Genomic DNA, 14,690 nt, shown 5'->3' on the forward strand with positions numbered 1-14,690 from the left:
GAAACCCAGGCAACAAATGGCACCCACGTGGACAACTGCATCCATATAAAGCCTGACAGAGCTTGGGAAGTAATTCTAGACAGAAAAAAAAATAGAGTTAAGCATGGCTTACTGATAGTAACATTTTCTCAGATGGGCTCTGCTCGCTAGAGGCAAGCGCTCTCATTTAATAGAGGCTTCCTGACTCAGCTTTAGCTGCAAAACCCTGTAGCTCTTTAAGAGGTTCTGCCACAAAACACTTAAATGGTCTTGATAAAAGCTGACCACATGCTTTTTGGTTTTCACTGATAGGAAAAAAGCTGCACCATTTTAAAATGCCGGCTTTCTGGGCTGTCCTGCCAGGGAAAACTCTGACTCTTTCAGGCAGGCAGTCTGACTATGGAGCATTTGAGTGTAGTTTGTGAGCACACTGCTGCAGCTTGCTTGCTGGCAGGGACCTTAAAATGTCACAGAGTCATGGCAATAAACATGGCTCCAGGTACCTCTGCCATGAGCCTGGAATCTCAGAAAGCTAAGGAATAGGCTTGACCCAGCCATCAAAGCCATGATTTTAATCCTACTCATATTGCTTAGCAAATTAAAGACTCATGTGGTCAGAAAAAGACAGATATACAGTAAAGAGAGATTCAAAGATGAAGAAAACCTCTAAATGTTTCACAGTGTGTTAAAAATATATGCAAGCTTAGGAGAGTAAAGAAAAAGGTTAAAGTCCTTAAAATAAAAAGAGTAGTTGGGTGTGGTGGTACATACCTTTAGTCCCAACACTTGGGAGATAGAGGCAGACAGACCTCTGCAAGTTCAAGGCATGGTGGCACATGCCTTTAATCCCAATGCCTGGGAGGCAGAGGCAGACAGACCTCTGTGAGTTCAAGGTGTGGTAGCACACAACTTAATCCCAGCACTTGGGAGGCAGAGGCAGGTGGATCTCTGTGAGTTCAAAGACAGCCTGGCCTACAGAGGGAGTTCCAGGACAGTCAAAGATATGCAGAGAACCTGTCTCAAAAAGTAAAAGTAAAAATAAAAGAGAGGTTAAAATAAAGCCACGTAAAGATGAAAAATACACAGAGAATCTTGATGCTGTATGTTATTATGCTCTCTTTGAATTGCTTGAATGCTGAGGAAGAAGCAACAGTCATTAAAAAATATTTGTTTATAAATGCTGCTAAATTAATCCAAGATATGTATTTTGAAAATACCTTGACTTCAAAATTGAAGTCAAAAGGTATGTTACTTTGGAGAAGAGATTTTGCTTTTGTTTCCACAGGAAATGAGAGACTGTGGATTCATTCTGAATTAAGAAAAATCAGGTTTGATCAATGAAGACCATCTAAGAACAGATGGCCTGGATGTCTCAGTTCTACATACAGAACAGATTCAAGACTACTGCCTGAGATGATCAAGACTCACAGGATACTCCAGTCAGGACTTGATTATAATTCTAAATTTTCTTTAGGTTCCCATAAGATTACCAGTGCCCCCAATCAGCTGGAAGTAGCCTGGAAAACTATGCCCACATCCCCCCAAAACGGACTATGAATGTTATTGTTTTCGAAAAAAAAAAAAGAGGGAGAAGTGGTGCGGGATAATTGTCTATATTCTGTAAATTATATTTTAAATAAAAGCTAATTGGCCAGTATCCAGGCAGGAAGTATAGGTGGGTCAATGAGAACAAGAGAATTCTGGGAAGGAGGAAGCCCATTCATCCCCAGTTCTTTCCAGACACTGAAGAAGGAAGATGTGACCTGCCCGCTGAAAAAGGTACCAAGCCACGTGGCTAACATAGATAAGAATAATGGGTTAATATAAGTTATAAGAGATAATAAGAAGCCTGAGCTAATGGGCCAATCAGTTTATCATTAATATAGGCCTCTGTGTGATTTCTTTGGGGCTAAACGGCTGTGGGACCTGGTGGGAGGACAGAAACCAGGCAGGACAGAAACCCAGGCAACAGATTAGCTAAGCCAACACTGTATTCCTGGGCAGCAAAGAACCTTACACTACCTTTTAGACAGGCAGATTCAGTGCTTGCTTTTTTTTTCTTCCCCAGAAGTTACTTTTTGCTGGCATATATACATAGATATTGAGCATATTCCCTACTTTTTTGCTAGGAGTTTCAGGGTATCAGGTCTTATGTTGAGGTCATTGATTCATTTTGAATTCAGTTTTGTAGGGAGAGACTTAGTTTCATTTTTATGAATGCTGAAATCCATGTTTCCTAGCATTGTTTGTTAAAAATTCTGTCTTTCCTCCAATGTATGTCTTTGGTATTTTGGTAAAGAATCAGGTAGCTGTAGTTGTGTGGAATTATACTTGGGTCCCTTATTTGATTCCACTGATCTATGTGTGTGCATGTGTTTGTGTGTGCTAGTACCACACTGCATTTTTATTACTACAGCCTTGTAGCATAACTAAAATCATGTATGGTGATACGTTCTGTAAAACTATTTTTGTTCAATACCGTTTTGGCTTTCCTTGGTCTTTTGTGTTTCCATACGAATTATGAGATTTTCCCCCCTCAATTTGTGAGGAAGGACTTTGGAATTTTTATTGGGATGGCATAAATCTGTCAATTGCTTTTTCAACAAGATTAGCTCTTCTGATGCATGAGCATGGGGGGTCTTTCCATCTCCCAGTATCTTTCTCAATTTCTTTCTTTAGTGTCTTAAAGTTTTCATTGTAGAGGTCTTTTAATTCCTTGGTTAGATTTATTCAAACATAGTTTATTATTTTTTGTAGTTACTGTGTGACTGGAATTGTAGCCCTAATTTTGTTTTAAGTACATTTGTCATTGGTACAGAGAGAGGAAGACTACTGACTTTTGCGAGTTAATTTTGTATCTTGAAACTTGTTCAAGTTTTGTTTTTGTGTGTGTGTATATATTCCTTAGACTCTTATGTATAGACTCCTATTATCTTCAAAAGAGATACTTTGACTTCTATTTGTATCCATTTTATTCCCTTCTCATTCTATTGCTACAAGACTTCAAGTAATATATTTTAGAGAAGTGGAAAGAGTAGAGACTCATACCTTGTTCCTGATCTTAGCTAGACTGCTTTGAGTTTTACTCCATTTAGCATGATAGTGGCTAAAGGCTTGTTATAGATAGCCTTTACTATGTTGAGGCATGCTTTCTCCATCCCTAGCATCTATGACTTTTATCACGCAGAGACGTTAGATTTTGTCAAAGACATTTTCTGTATCTATTGAGATTATCATGAGTCTTTGAATCCATTTATGTGACAAATTTAATTTACTTATTTACATATGGAAAAGGTCAACTTGGTTATGATAAATGACTTTTGATGTGATCCAGAATTTGGTTTGTATTTTATTGAGAATTTTTACATGTTTGTTCATTACAGAAACTGGTCTGTAATTTCCTTTTTTTAAATTATGCTTTTATTAGGTATCAGAACAATACTAGTTTCATAAAAAGAGTTTGGAAGCCTTTGTTCTCTATTTAAAAATTATTTTGTGTGTGTATGGATGTCACATCTGCATGAATGTCTGTGCACTACACACGTTTGGTGTCATGAAGGAGGTCAGCAGAGGTCATTGGATCCTCTGGGACTGGAGTAACAGGTGTGAGCTGCTATGTGAGTACTAGGATTTAAACTCAGGTCCTCTGCAAGAGCAATATATGTTTACTCAGGTAATATTATTTCCTTCTCGGGTCTCTGATGGAGTTCAATTTTATAGTTATAGTTTTCCTTGTTATGAGATCCAGAAAAGAAATTCACTGAAGAAATATAAAGTGTAAAAAGTTGAGAGACATAAAAAGATAGTTTTGATAATGTAAGATAGAACAGAAAGTGAATACAACTTTCTGTTCTCGCCAAGGTACAACTTTTGGACTCGCCAAGATAGTATAGATATGGAGTATTTTCTTTGAATTTATCAATTATTAATGAGCAAGAGACTGTCAACATATTCATTGCCTGCCTATACTGTATATACTGTACTTATTGTATACAGTTTTTCTTATATGTTATAAACCTTTTAACTTTTAGATAAAAGGGAAATGTAGTGATATCTTGTTTGTACAAATAAAGTGTGCCTGAACAAATAAAGCTTCACCAGAACGATATGCTTCTAAGTTGGACTACTAGTCATTGACAATTTTCTTTGCCCATTACTTGGAGCTTGGTTTTTCTACTTAACAATCTCCAGTTTCATCTATGAGCTGCAAAGGATGATGCTTCATCACTGTGTATATGGACATAATTTCCTGACCCATCTGTCAGCTGATGAATACCCAGGCTGCTTCCATTCCTTGAGAACTGTGAATACTGCTGCAATGAACATTCAGTTTAGTTTTCCCCACCTAGTTCTATTCTGTTAAGCCACTGGCCGAAAGCAGCTTCTTTATTAACTAATGGCAATAAAACATTCACAGCATACAGAGGGAAATTCCACATCAGTCTGGGGTTACGGTTTAGTTCTTTGTTTCTACTGCAATTTACTGACATCACATTATGAATGTTCCATTCAGCCCATCTTCCAAAGTCACATCTCCAACATCTCTAAATACAGCCTGTGCACCTTTCCTTGGAAGCAGTCCATTCTGAACGTGTCCTAAATGGGACTCATGTTCTCCTCAGGGGCATGTTCTTCCTCCTAGACTGATGATAATAGCTGGCCCATCATCTAGAAAGTTCTATGCTGGTCAGGAGCAATACCATCCTCCATCATTCCCATATGTTCTCGAGTCATTTTTGATCCCTTCATCTTTACCTTCAACTTACCTCCTAAACACTTAGGAGTATTTCTGAAATGTCTCTCTGACATATATTCTGTTCACCACCCTCAGGCTACAAGTCTTAGCATTTCTTACCTACATTAGAACTCTAGTGCAGTCCCCTAACTAGAATCTCACCCTGCAGTCTCCCCCTTTTCAGACTACCTTCCATATGTTGCTTGTCAGAGCTGTCTTCCTCATTACCAGAGCTTACTGACCAGTTTCTTCTCCACAAATAGTGATAAAGGTCCTCTGTAAAGTCTCAAAGATGCCATTCAAGGCTTTCTTCTTAGGGATAATATTTGTCATTCTTTATGACCAGGTTTATTATTTTCTCATTACAGTTACTCCCAACCCCTCAAAGACACAGCATATCTTCACATTTCTCCCTACTTCTGTTCTGCCACTATATATATATATATTTTAAAATGCTTACAAAAGCCTAATTTCTCCAATGGAATCCAAGTCATTTTTTCAAGGCAGAATTCGAATGCTACCTTTTCTAAAAAGCATTTCTTCTTTGTCTAGCTTTCTGTGACACATTATGCTATGATTTACTGTTGGTTGCTAGTCTGATTTTCCTTTATTAGAAGGTAACAGCTTTAGACCACAGGTATCTCTAGTTTCTCTAGTGGCTGGCCAGCTTTTACTGTAGAAATTCCATAAATTCTCACTAATGAAGAACAACTAAGCAGATGGGTATCAGGAAGAGCAACACGAAAACTTTCAGATAAATTTTCTACTTCACTGCTCAGTGCAGCCTTGAACTTGCTGATGTTTCTGTTGCCATGGTGAAGATTATGAAATGAATGTAAACACGACTCAAATGCTGAGAACAGATTGACAACTTGATCCTTGATTTTCAATTTAAGAACCCTGTCTACAGTTAAATTTTAGTTGTGCTACCCTAAAGGTTTGCTCATAATTATCCATTCTCAGCAAAAATAATTCATGTGTCTGTGCGATAATCCTTTCTATTAACCTTATCAGACAGTACTATGTATTTTCCCCATACATATGTATGTATATATGCATGTATATATGCCTGTATACATGTTTTCTCCCTCCCTCCCTCCCTAGAGTCTCATGTAGCTCAGGTTTGCCCCAAACTTGTTATATAGCCAAGGATGTGCTTGAACTCTTTTCTTTTTTGTTTTGAGTTTTGAGACAGGGTTTTATTGTGTAACAGCTCTGAATGTCCTGAAACTCGCTCTGTAGACCAGGCTGGCCTCAGATTCACAGAGATCCACCTGCTTCTGCCTCCTGAGTGCTGGGATTAAAGGCGTGCACCACCACTGCCCATAAGCTTGAACTTTTGATCTTCACACCTCCACCTTTTAAATGCTAGTATTACAGGTGTGTACAAATTTTATGTAGTGCGGGAGATCCAACCCAGGGCTTTGTGCTGGGCAAATGCTCTCTTAACTGAGCCATATAATTTTTCATAATTTTTTCTTGGAAGCTGAGTTCAAAATGTTTTCTAGTCCCACTGGGCTGCTGTTTACAATCTGATACAGATATATAAGAGCCCGATGAAATGGAACTAGAAGTAAAGTCTACTAAAGGTATATCCCTTTAGAATAAGTAAAACAGCATTTTTGGGAATAGTCAATTTGCATAGGAATTTGATGCTTTCTTCTACATTGTTTCAATCTTTCTAGGGCTTTTCTGCTCTACAAATGCATCATTGCTCTAGAATGAACACCTCTGACCAGTGAGGACCTCAGGCAGGTGGTGCAGTTTCACGAGGTAGAAGAGCTACGACTATACTGGATTTCATAATTTGAAGTAACAGTAACCATAGAAAGGTTGTCAATTTCTCACACTCCTTCTGTCCCTTAACTCTTTGTTTATATGTTTAACACTGTACTTTGCTGTGAATTATAGCTAGCTATGAATGAATCTATTAAAACCACTAAACCGTAAGTCCTTATTTCTTTCTTACTTACACTTATATCCCTGGCAGTACTTAACTCTGCAACTCAAATACATCATTTAATAAGCACTTACTGATGCTTGCTGGATACCGGAATGCATGTTTTCACTTATTCCTCGGGCATAAGAGTGTGCAAAAAGGTATTATCTGTGGAGCTGTGAGAAGAGTGTTTCAAAGATTTTATGTGATGGGGTTAGAACCAGTAGCACTTATAATTTTTCAGTTATTAATTTATCATTAAAAATTTGCAGTGTCTTTACTGTGTGCCAGGCAGTCTACTAGTCATTAGGAAGACAAAGATGAGATAGAAAAAGCTACTGACCTCATTGAAGCTACTCAAATTCCTAAGGGAAAAGTAAATAAGTAATTACTAACACCCAATAAGTTAATAAATTGTAACACACATTAGAAAGGAAATAAAAACAAGGACTCAGAATCCAGAAACAACTTACTAAGGTGACAAACAGAAGCCCTTTTAGGAAGTGGGGAATAAGCTAAAGTCTGAAGGGGCAATGGGAGGTTTCACTGTGTAATGAGACAGAAATTGTTCAGTGCAATGTTTAGAGGTGGGAAAGAAACATCTGTAAGTGGCAGAAAACTGTACGACTTAGAGGCAAGCAGAAACTATTTACACATACAGGGCTTTGGTTTGCTCTGATAGTAAGAAAAGACATTGAAGGGTTTCTAGAAACAGTCACGTGGTATGAACTGTGTTTGAAAACACCCTCTCTGGTTGCTGTTGGTGAATAGACTGGATGAGGGTAAGAAGAAAGATGAATCCATGTGGGAGACCAGGGTGTGGCCAGTGGGGATAAAAATAAATGGGTACTTACAAATCAATTTTGGGACTTAGAACCAATTAGATATGCTGATGGCTTCAGTAAATGAAAATCTCACAGCTGTGGGTTCTTATAGTTAAGAGGGTAGAAAGCTATTAGTGTTGATTTTGACTAAACATGGAGTTTTAGCTGCTTTTGAAAGTCTCTGGAGACAGTGGAGTGAATTGCTCTGCTCACAAAAAAGAAAATGTGTTGTCAAGTCTCACTAAGCTGGCAATAACTCCTACTGATTGCTGTGCCATTAATCCTGGTTTGACAACCTCTGGGATTCTTTTGATTTGGTTAGTGTTATTTCAGAGGCTTATTAGTAGGATAAATTAGCCTCTACTTTGTATGCCTCCTTTTTGTGTGTGTGTGTGTGTGTGTGTGTGTGTGTGTGTGTGTGCATGTGTAAGTGTTCATGGTGTGCATGTACACACACGTGGAGGCAAAAGTTCAACTTTGGGTTTAGTTTCTTGGGAGCAGTCATCTTTATTTTTTTGAGGACAGGATCTCTCAGTGGGACCTGGAGTTCTCTGAACAGTGCATTCTAGCTGGTCAGTGAGTTCCAGGAATCCATCTATCCATACTTTCCCAGTGCTGAGATTAAAAGTGTGTGTCATTACACCTGACTTTTCTTTTATGTGGGTTCTGGGGATCAAGTTCAGGTCATCAAGCTTGTACAGCAAGCATTTTACCAACTGAATTCTTTCCTTAACACTTTATGCTACTTTTAGCATTAAAAATGCCTTTGTTGGGCATGGGTACATGCCTATAATTTCAGAATTTGGGAAATTGAGGCAGGAGAATTATGAGCTCAAGGGAAGCCCAGGCTACATAAAGCTAAGTTAATAAAAAAAAAAGGGGGGGCGGCCTTAATCACCTGCCTGTGTCTTCCCCATTTTACATTTTTAGATAAAGTTATTTTAAGCCATTCTCTTCAGAAAAGAGCGGGCTTCCCAGGAACATGATACAGAATATGGCCTAACAAGTTACAATAAGACTAGGCACATGCCCTCTTATTAAGGCTAGATGAGGCAACCCAGTCAGAGGAAAAGGGTTCCCAAAACAGGCCAAAGAGTCAGAGACAGCCCTCGTTCCTATTGTTAGGAGTCCCACGAGAACAGCAAGCTACACAACCATAGCATATACAGAGGACCTAGGTCAGACCTATGGAGGCTTCCAGATTGTCTTTCCAGTCTCTCTGGGCCCCTATGAGCTCTGTTTAGTTGATTTTGTGGGCTTTATTCTTGTGGTGTCCTTGACTCCTCTAGGCCAGTATTTTCTATACAGACTATAACTACCTTTAAAATAAGCTATATATGCATATTTAAGAAGACAAACCAGTGTTACTCTCTAGAAGAATACAAGCCCCTTTTGGTATTTTGTTTGCTGGCTCTTCTATGAATACTTCCATGAATAGTAATGACTGAGCATCTGTGCTGATCAAGTCATAAAGCAATGTTTTCTGTATCTCATCATAAGCAGAACTTTCTTTGTGTATATTGACTTAGCATATTTCTCATGGGTTTTTATGACAGTAGAACAGTACATGTAGTTTTCAGTTTAGAGTGGGCTTTAAAAATTCTTATTATCAGCCTTTAAAAACCTTACTTTTGGATTTGGAAAAGGAAAAATAAATGTTATGCCCATCTTCTGATGGCTAGATAGTTTTTCTACTTTTAGACTTAGGGTCTTGCTGAGTATCCCAGACTGGCCTCTAACTCCTTTTGCTTCAGCCCCCTGAAGCTAGGATTATGGGTAAGGACCAGCACATCAACTCGAGAGCTGATTTACTTTTCTTTCTTCCTTACGATGGTGGGGATCGAATCGAGGGCCTTATACATGAAAAGTACTACTTCACATTTTAGTTGAGGCAAGCACTCTATCATTTAGCTATCTCACTAACCTCTTGTTAGACAGAACTAACCTCTTTTAAGACAGAAATACTTTGCATATTTAACTAATGATTTATGTAGAAGAAAAACAAACCTGTAAAACTGAAGGACTTACTAGATTTTCATATATTTTCTCATTTGTATCATATCACAAAAACATGACTTTGGGTCAGAAAAGTACTACTTCACATTTTAGTTTAAACTCCATTTTTTGATGATGATTAGATAATAGAAAAAAAGCATTCCTTGGAATTAGATAATTTCTCAGTAATATTAAGGTCAAAGAAAACTCTTCCTGGAAAACACAGTGTCTAAACCATGAAATCAGAATATTGATTTCCTCCTCCATGACAGAAAAATCTTGGAAGTGAAAAAGACAAGCAAAGAGCCAGTTTCTCACGGGTGGCAGGGTCACCTACAAAGAGTCAGGTGTTGGTGGAGGATATGTGGTGCATCAAAATGCCTAAGGGTTGGTTTAGTTCTAGGAATCTCTGTCTTCTTTCCATGTTTCATCAGCTTGCTGAAGTCTCTAAAGACACTTTTGGGAAACAGAACCTACTTCACACTTATGGATTTATTGTGAGACACTGCAATATCTACCAGAAGCACTAACAATGAATTTGTGCTTCACTGAGAGTAAGATTAAATGTTATCCCGCTTGGAGGTTCATATCTGGATTAGAAGAACAAACAAAATCCCACTAATAATAATTTACCATTTTGTACTTTGGCTATACAGAGCTTTGACATAGATAATTCTCATTTTGGGGGAGATGCTCTCTTCTTATTTTTTTTTTTTTGTTAAATTTATCTTTATTTCATGTGCTTTTGTGTTTTGCCTGCATGTATGTCTGTATGGAGGTGCAAGACTTCTGAAAATGGAGTTATATGTAGTAATGAGCTTCCATGTGAGTGCTGGAAATTGAACCCGGGTCCTCTGGTAGAACAGGCACTGCTCTTAACTGCTGAGTCACCTCTCTAGACTCCTCTTCTTCCTTTTCAGTCTTATACAAATGGCTTACATGACACTTTGCTCCAAGAGCATCAAGTCTCTAAAAGATAATTCACTAAGCAAACATGTAATTCATGCCCATATACATCTTAAAACAAACAAACAAACAAAAACAACTCTCCCCATTAATAAGCAATCAACTCTGGTCATGAGAAAGTAAATTAAGTGTACAAGTCTAGCAAAGGATTTGTGTAGTTTCCCTTCTATTTACTCACCACAGCCTTTACTATTCTTAGTTTGAGGAAATCAAGTCAAAAGTAACTTAAGCTTCTATATCATGATTTCATAGTTTAGGTTGTGTCTGCTCTCCATTAATTATATGAGTTTGACAAGTTTACTATGCTTAATTCAAATACTTAAAAATAAAGACAAATAAGCCAGAATTTCTAATTTCTGTATCAAAATAGCCCCTTCCCCAGCAAAATGTTAAATCTGAAAGCTGTTTTTAGGGGAGGTATCATGAAAATTGAAATAATGAAGAAAAGAAACAGAAAAATGTATGAAAATTTATTCAGGTTGAGCCCAATGTGGTAGAGAAATGTTAAGCAGTAATTAGACAGCACCACAAGGCTGGTAGCTACCCAGTTATCTATCAGCTTCAAATTTCTACGTTAGGAGTCACTAATGGGTTGGAAAGAAAAAGCTAGTGCCCACTTTTCTCAGCCACTTCACTTAAAATGCACAAGTCACCTCAAATGGGTTTTCTACCTACTTACTATTAGCATAATAGTGGGGATTAGTTTATTAGATTAGTGTGTTAATCTATATCTCAATGCTCAAGGGAATAAAACAGGATAAATTAAATCCAGGCTCTGACAGTGATGAACAATGGGAAACAGAAGCAGAGTAAGGCTACAAGGTCTAGGCCTAAGAGTGCTCCCAGGGGACATTCTCAGCAAGACAGAAAACACCAAAGCTTTTGATGTCAGAATCAAGTTTTAACTGGGCATGGTAGTGCATGCTTGAGATGCTGAGGCTGGAGGATTGCAGCCTGCTCTACACAGTGTGATTCTGTAACAAACCAAGTTTGTTTGTTTGTAATATAAATGATTTCCAGCAATAGACCGCTTAATCCCCCTACACAACTACTGAGCTAGGGAAAGAGACTGTTAATAACTCATTTCTTTCTATTAAAATTATGTGGATGAATGTTAAATAGTTCTCTCCATTATGTCAAGTCTCTGATCAGATTCTGGGACAATAGGCATTCTGGTATTTAAAATGAAGAAAGTTCAACATCAGCTCTGCGGCACTGACCTCCGTAACTGCTCTTCCTTACACCACCCCAGATCTTTTCTGTTTAGGAAGAAACCACTTCCTTAGGTAGTCTACTTCTACTTTTGATGAATATCAACTAATTTTTGATATCAGCAGAATGTTTTTCCTGTGTCTAACTCCTTAATAGAGTCAACAAGTTCAGAGTGAACAGCTGCTTACAGTCTAGCAAATGGACAAGAAACAATGCTGTGTTGTCCCCGAGAGTTCTCTCTAGACACGCACATGTCAAATCCTGGCATAGCTGGTAAGATTAGAGTCACTGAGTTGGCCAACTTTGGCCTACTGAGGACACAGGGTACTCTAGACAGAATTGAAGAGAACATGGAAAACAGAAGGGAAAAGATGTATAAGAAATGGAAGCTGAAGGCCATAAAGACAAAAACAGAATGAAAAGTAGTTGTAGCTAGATGGGATTTTCCTGTTAGGTCTCGGTGAAATTCCACTTTGTTAGCCCAGGGAATCTCAACCATGAGATGAACACTGAATTAACAAGGTTGGTGTTGTTAATGCTGAGGAGGAGCTTGAATTTCAACTGAAATTAAACGCAAGGGCAGTTCTTTTGATAATTCCTAGTTACTCTGTTATCTATTAAATAAAATATGATGACCACTCAGCAACTGCATTATTAAATCATCAAAGAACAGACTACCCAGCACCTGAGGTTGGAAGTGTCTGTACCAGTCTGTTGCTGCTCTCAGTTAATAAACAAAACTGGGGAGCACGCCCATATAGCTAAAATATGCTACATAAAAACTGTATTTTTGCCAGGCAGTGGTGGTGCATGCCTTTACTTCCTGCACTTGGGAGGTAGAGGTAGGCAGATCTTTGTGAGTTTGAGTTCATCCTGGTCTACAGAGCGAGTGCCAGGACAGGCTTCAAAGCTACACAGAGAAACCCTGTCTGGAAAAACAAAACAAAGCAAAGCAAAGCAAAGTAAAACAAACAAACCAAAAAAACCTTGTATTTTCTCTTTTGTGAGCCCTTGAGGATTTCATCCTTTGTAAGAAAGGTATTATTAATTCAGTGGTAGTCTGTTAGTCTTGAACCTTACCTGCTTTCCAATTGTCTGATATATTCCAGGATGGGAAAATAATCAGTCAGCAAGAGATTGTTTGGGAACTGGCCTCAAAGTATTTATTAAGTAAATCTGGGGACACGGACACACACACACACACACACACACACACACACACACACACACACTATACAATTTTTAACTATATGCTTGAAGTGTCAGAAGCAATATCAACAAGATTTGCAATAGTTTTCTTATCTGCCATTTCAGTTTCCAGGGTGTTAGTCAAGATCAACTGGAAACATTAAATAAAAAATACATCAATAAGCAACTTGTAAGTTAAAGTGTGTGTTTTCTGAGTATCGTGATGAAATCTCATACTACCCTACTTTGTCCTGCCTGGGACCTAAGCCATTTCTTTGTTTAATGTATCCATGCTGTAGATATTATATATACCAATATATAATATGACATAACTACTAATCACTTAGTAGTCCTTAGTACATGGTTGTTGTGATGCCTGTGTGAGGAAAGTCCACAAGTGCTATATAGTAAATGTACAGCTGACAGATCTACTCAACAAATTTGTAGGAGTATATACTCCATATGGATAAGACAACTTGCAAAGCTTCGGAACACCTGTCTTTTGGTAGTCACTGCCAATTCTGTAGAAATCTTGTGAAATCATGACGTTTCTCCTTTCCATAATGGGATTCACCCCAAAATATCCCAGCAGTGTATAAATCATTCTTTAAACCTGACTTTTCCTGTACTGGCAACTGGATACCTTTAAGCATTCATTCAGCCAAACCTTTGTTCTCTTAGTCAAATATACATAAGGCCAATCCCCCACAACTATTCTTATTGACAGGATTCACTGACAAGAAAGGAGCCCTAAGCAGAAAGACAGTATGTCTGCTCTAGCAGCAGACTCAGGAAGGTATAAATTACTGGCCTTTTGCTCTATCCTAAGAAGCTATTAATATTCTGTATTTACTCTTTACCTTGGCTTCAATCAGCATAAAATCATAGTCCAGGAAATTAACTGTTTATGCCTTTACCCCTAGAGATACAGGAAAAAGGCTTGAGTTGTTAAACGAGCCCCAGAGAAAGAAATTCTCCCCTGGGGCTGGCAGGTACCCTGCTGGAGCTGGAAGCAAAGTCTCCAAAGAAATTATCTTTAACTCAAGCACTTTTTGCCTTCCTCCCAGGCCTGAGGGTTACTACTGATTACTAGCACTATGCTCCCAGCAAAAGGAAGGAAGCAAAAGTGCAACAGCACTGCTGCGTTTTCTACAATTAATCACAAAGTTCTAGCTTAACTGGTTACACTTAATATAGTCAGTTCACGAAAACACTTCTTAGAATTTTGTATTGATTCTTAATTAGCTTCACAGCCATTGCCCCTCTGAGATGCAAGGCACCTCCTGGCCAGGTCCACCCAGATTTTGTGATTCTGTAAAATGCATGCTTGGTACTATTGTTACCACCTTTGGAATTGCTGACTATGTATGCGTATATAAACTAGAAACCATGTGGGATGGGTAGAACAAGGAGGAAGTGGGAAGAGGAACAGTAAGGAAGAGCAAGGAAGCATTGGAGAGAGCATAGAAAGAATAAACAGGACATGATGAAAAAAATTATGTGAATTAATTTATTTTGTTTACCCTCAGACCTAATTAGTCAGGTTTTTGCTTGTTATAGTGAATCTTTCTGAACCCTGAGAGGTTTAATGGGCTTACCCCCAAAATAAACCTCAATACCTATAGATAAAATAAACTTTATTTTATGTAATAATGTCCCCAAAGTCAAAGTGTAGTACTGTTGATTGACAATTTGGATATGCCAAAGAGAATTTGTGAACTTGTGAAGTGCCTCTTTTAAGTGGAAAATATAAAGGCACAATAAGATCGCTTAAGAGACCACATTCATGTCACCTTTATTGCACCATACCACTTTGAGTCAGTTTTTCACTTCTTACTGTGACTAATTTATA

At 38.1% G+C, this 14,690-nt stretch overlaps 1 protein-coding gene across 1 annotated transcript in view; it reads right to left on the minus strand.

Annotated features, from left to right (window-relative positions):
- Window positions 1–14,690, minus strand: part of Tanc2 (tetratricopeptide repeat, ankyrin repeat and coiled-coil containing 2) — a 322,705-nt gene that overhangs the window by 54,748 nt on the left and 253,267 nt on the right.

The sequence above is a fragment of the Myodes glareolus genome, chromosome 9 (genome assembly GCF_982192425.1).
Source record: "Myodes glareolus chromosome 9, mMyoGla1.1, whole genome shotgun sequence".
Lineage (NCBI taxonomy): Eukaryota > Metazoa > Chordata > Mammalia > Rodentia > Cricetidae > Myodes > Myodes glareolus.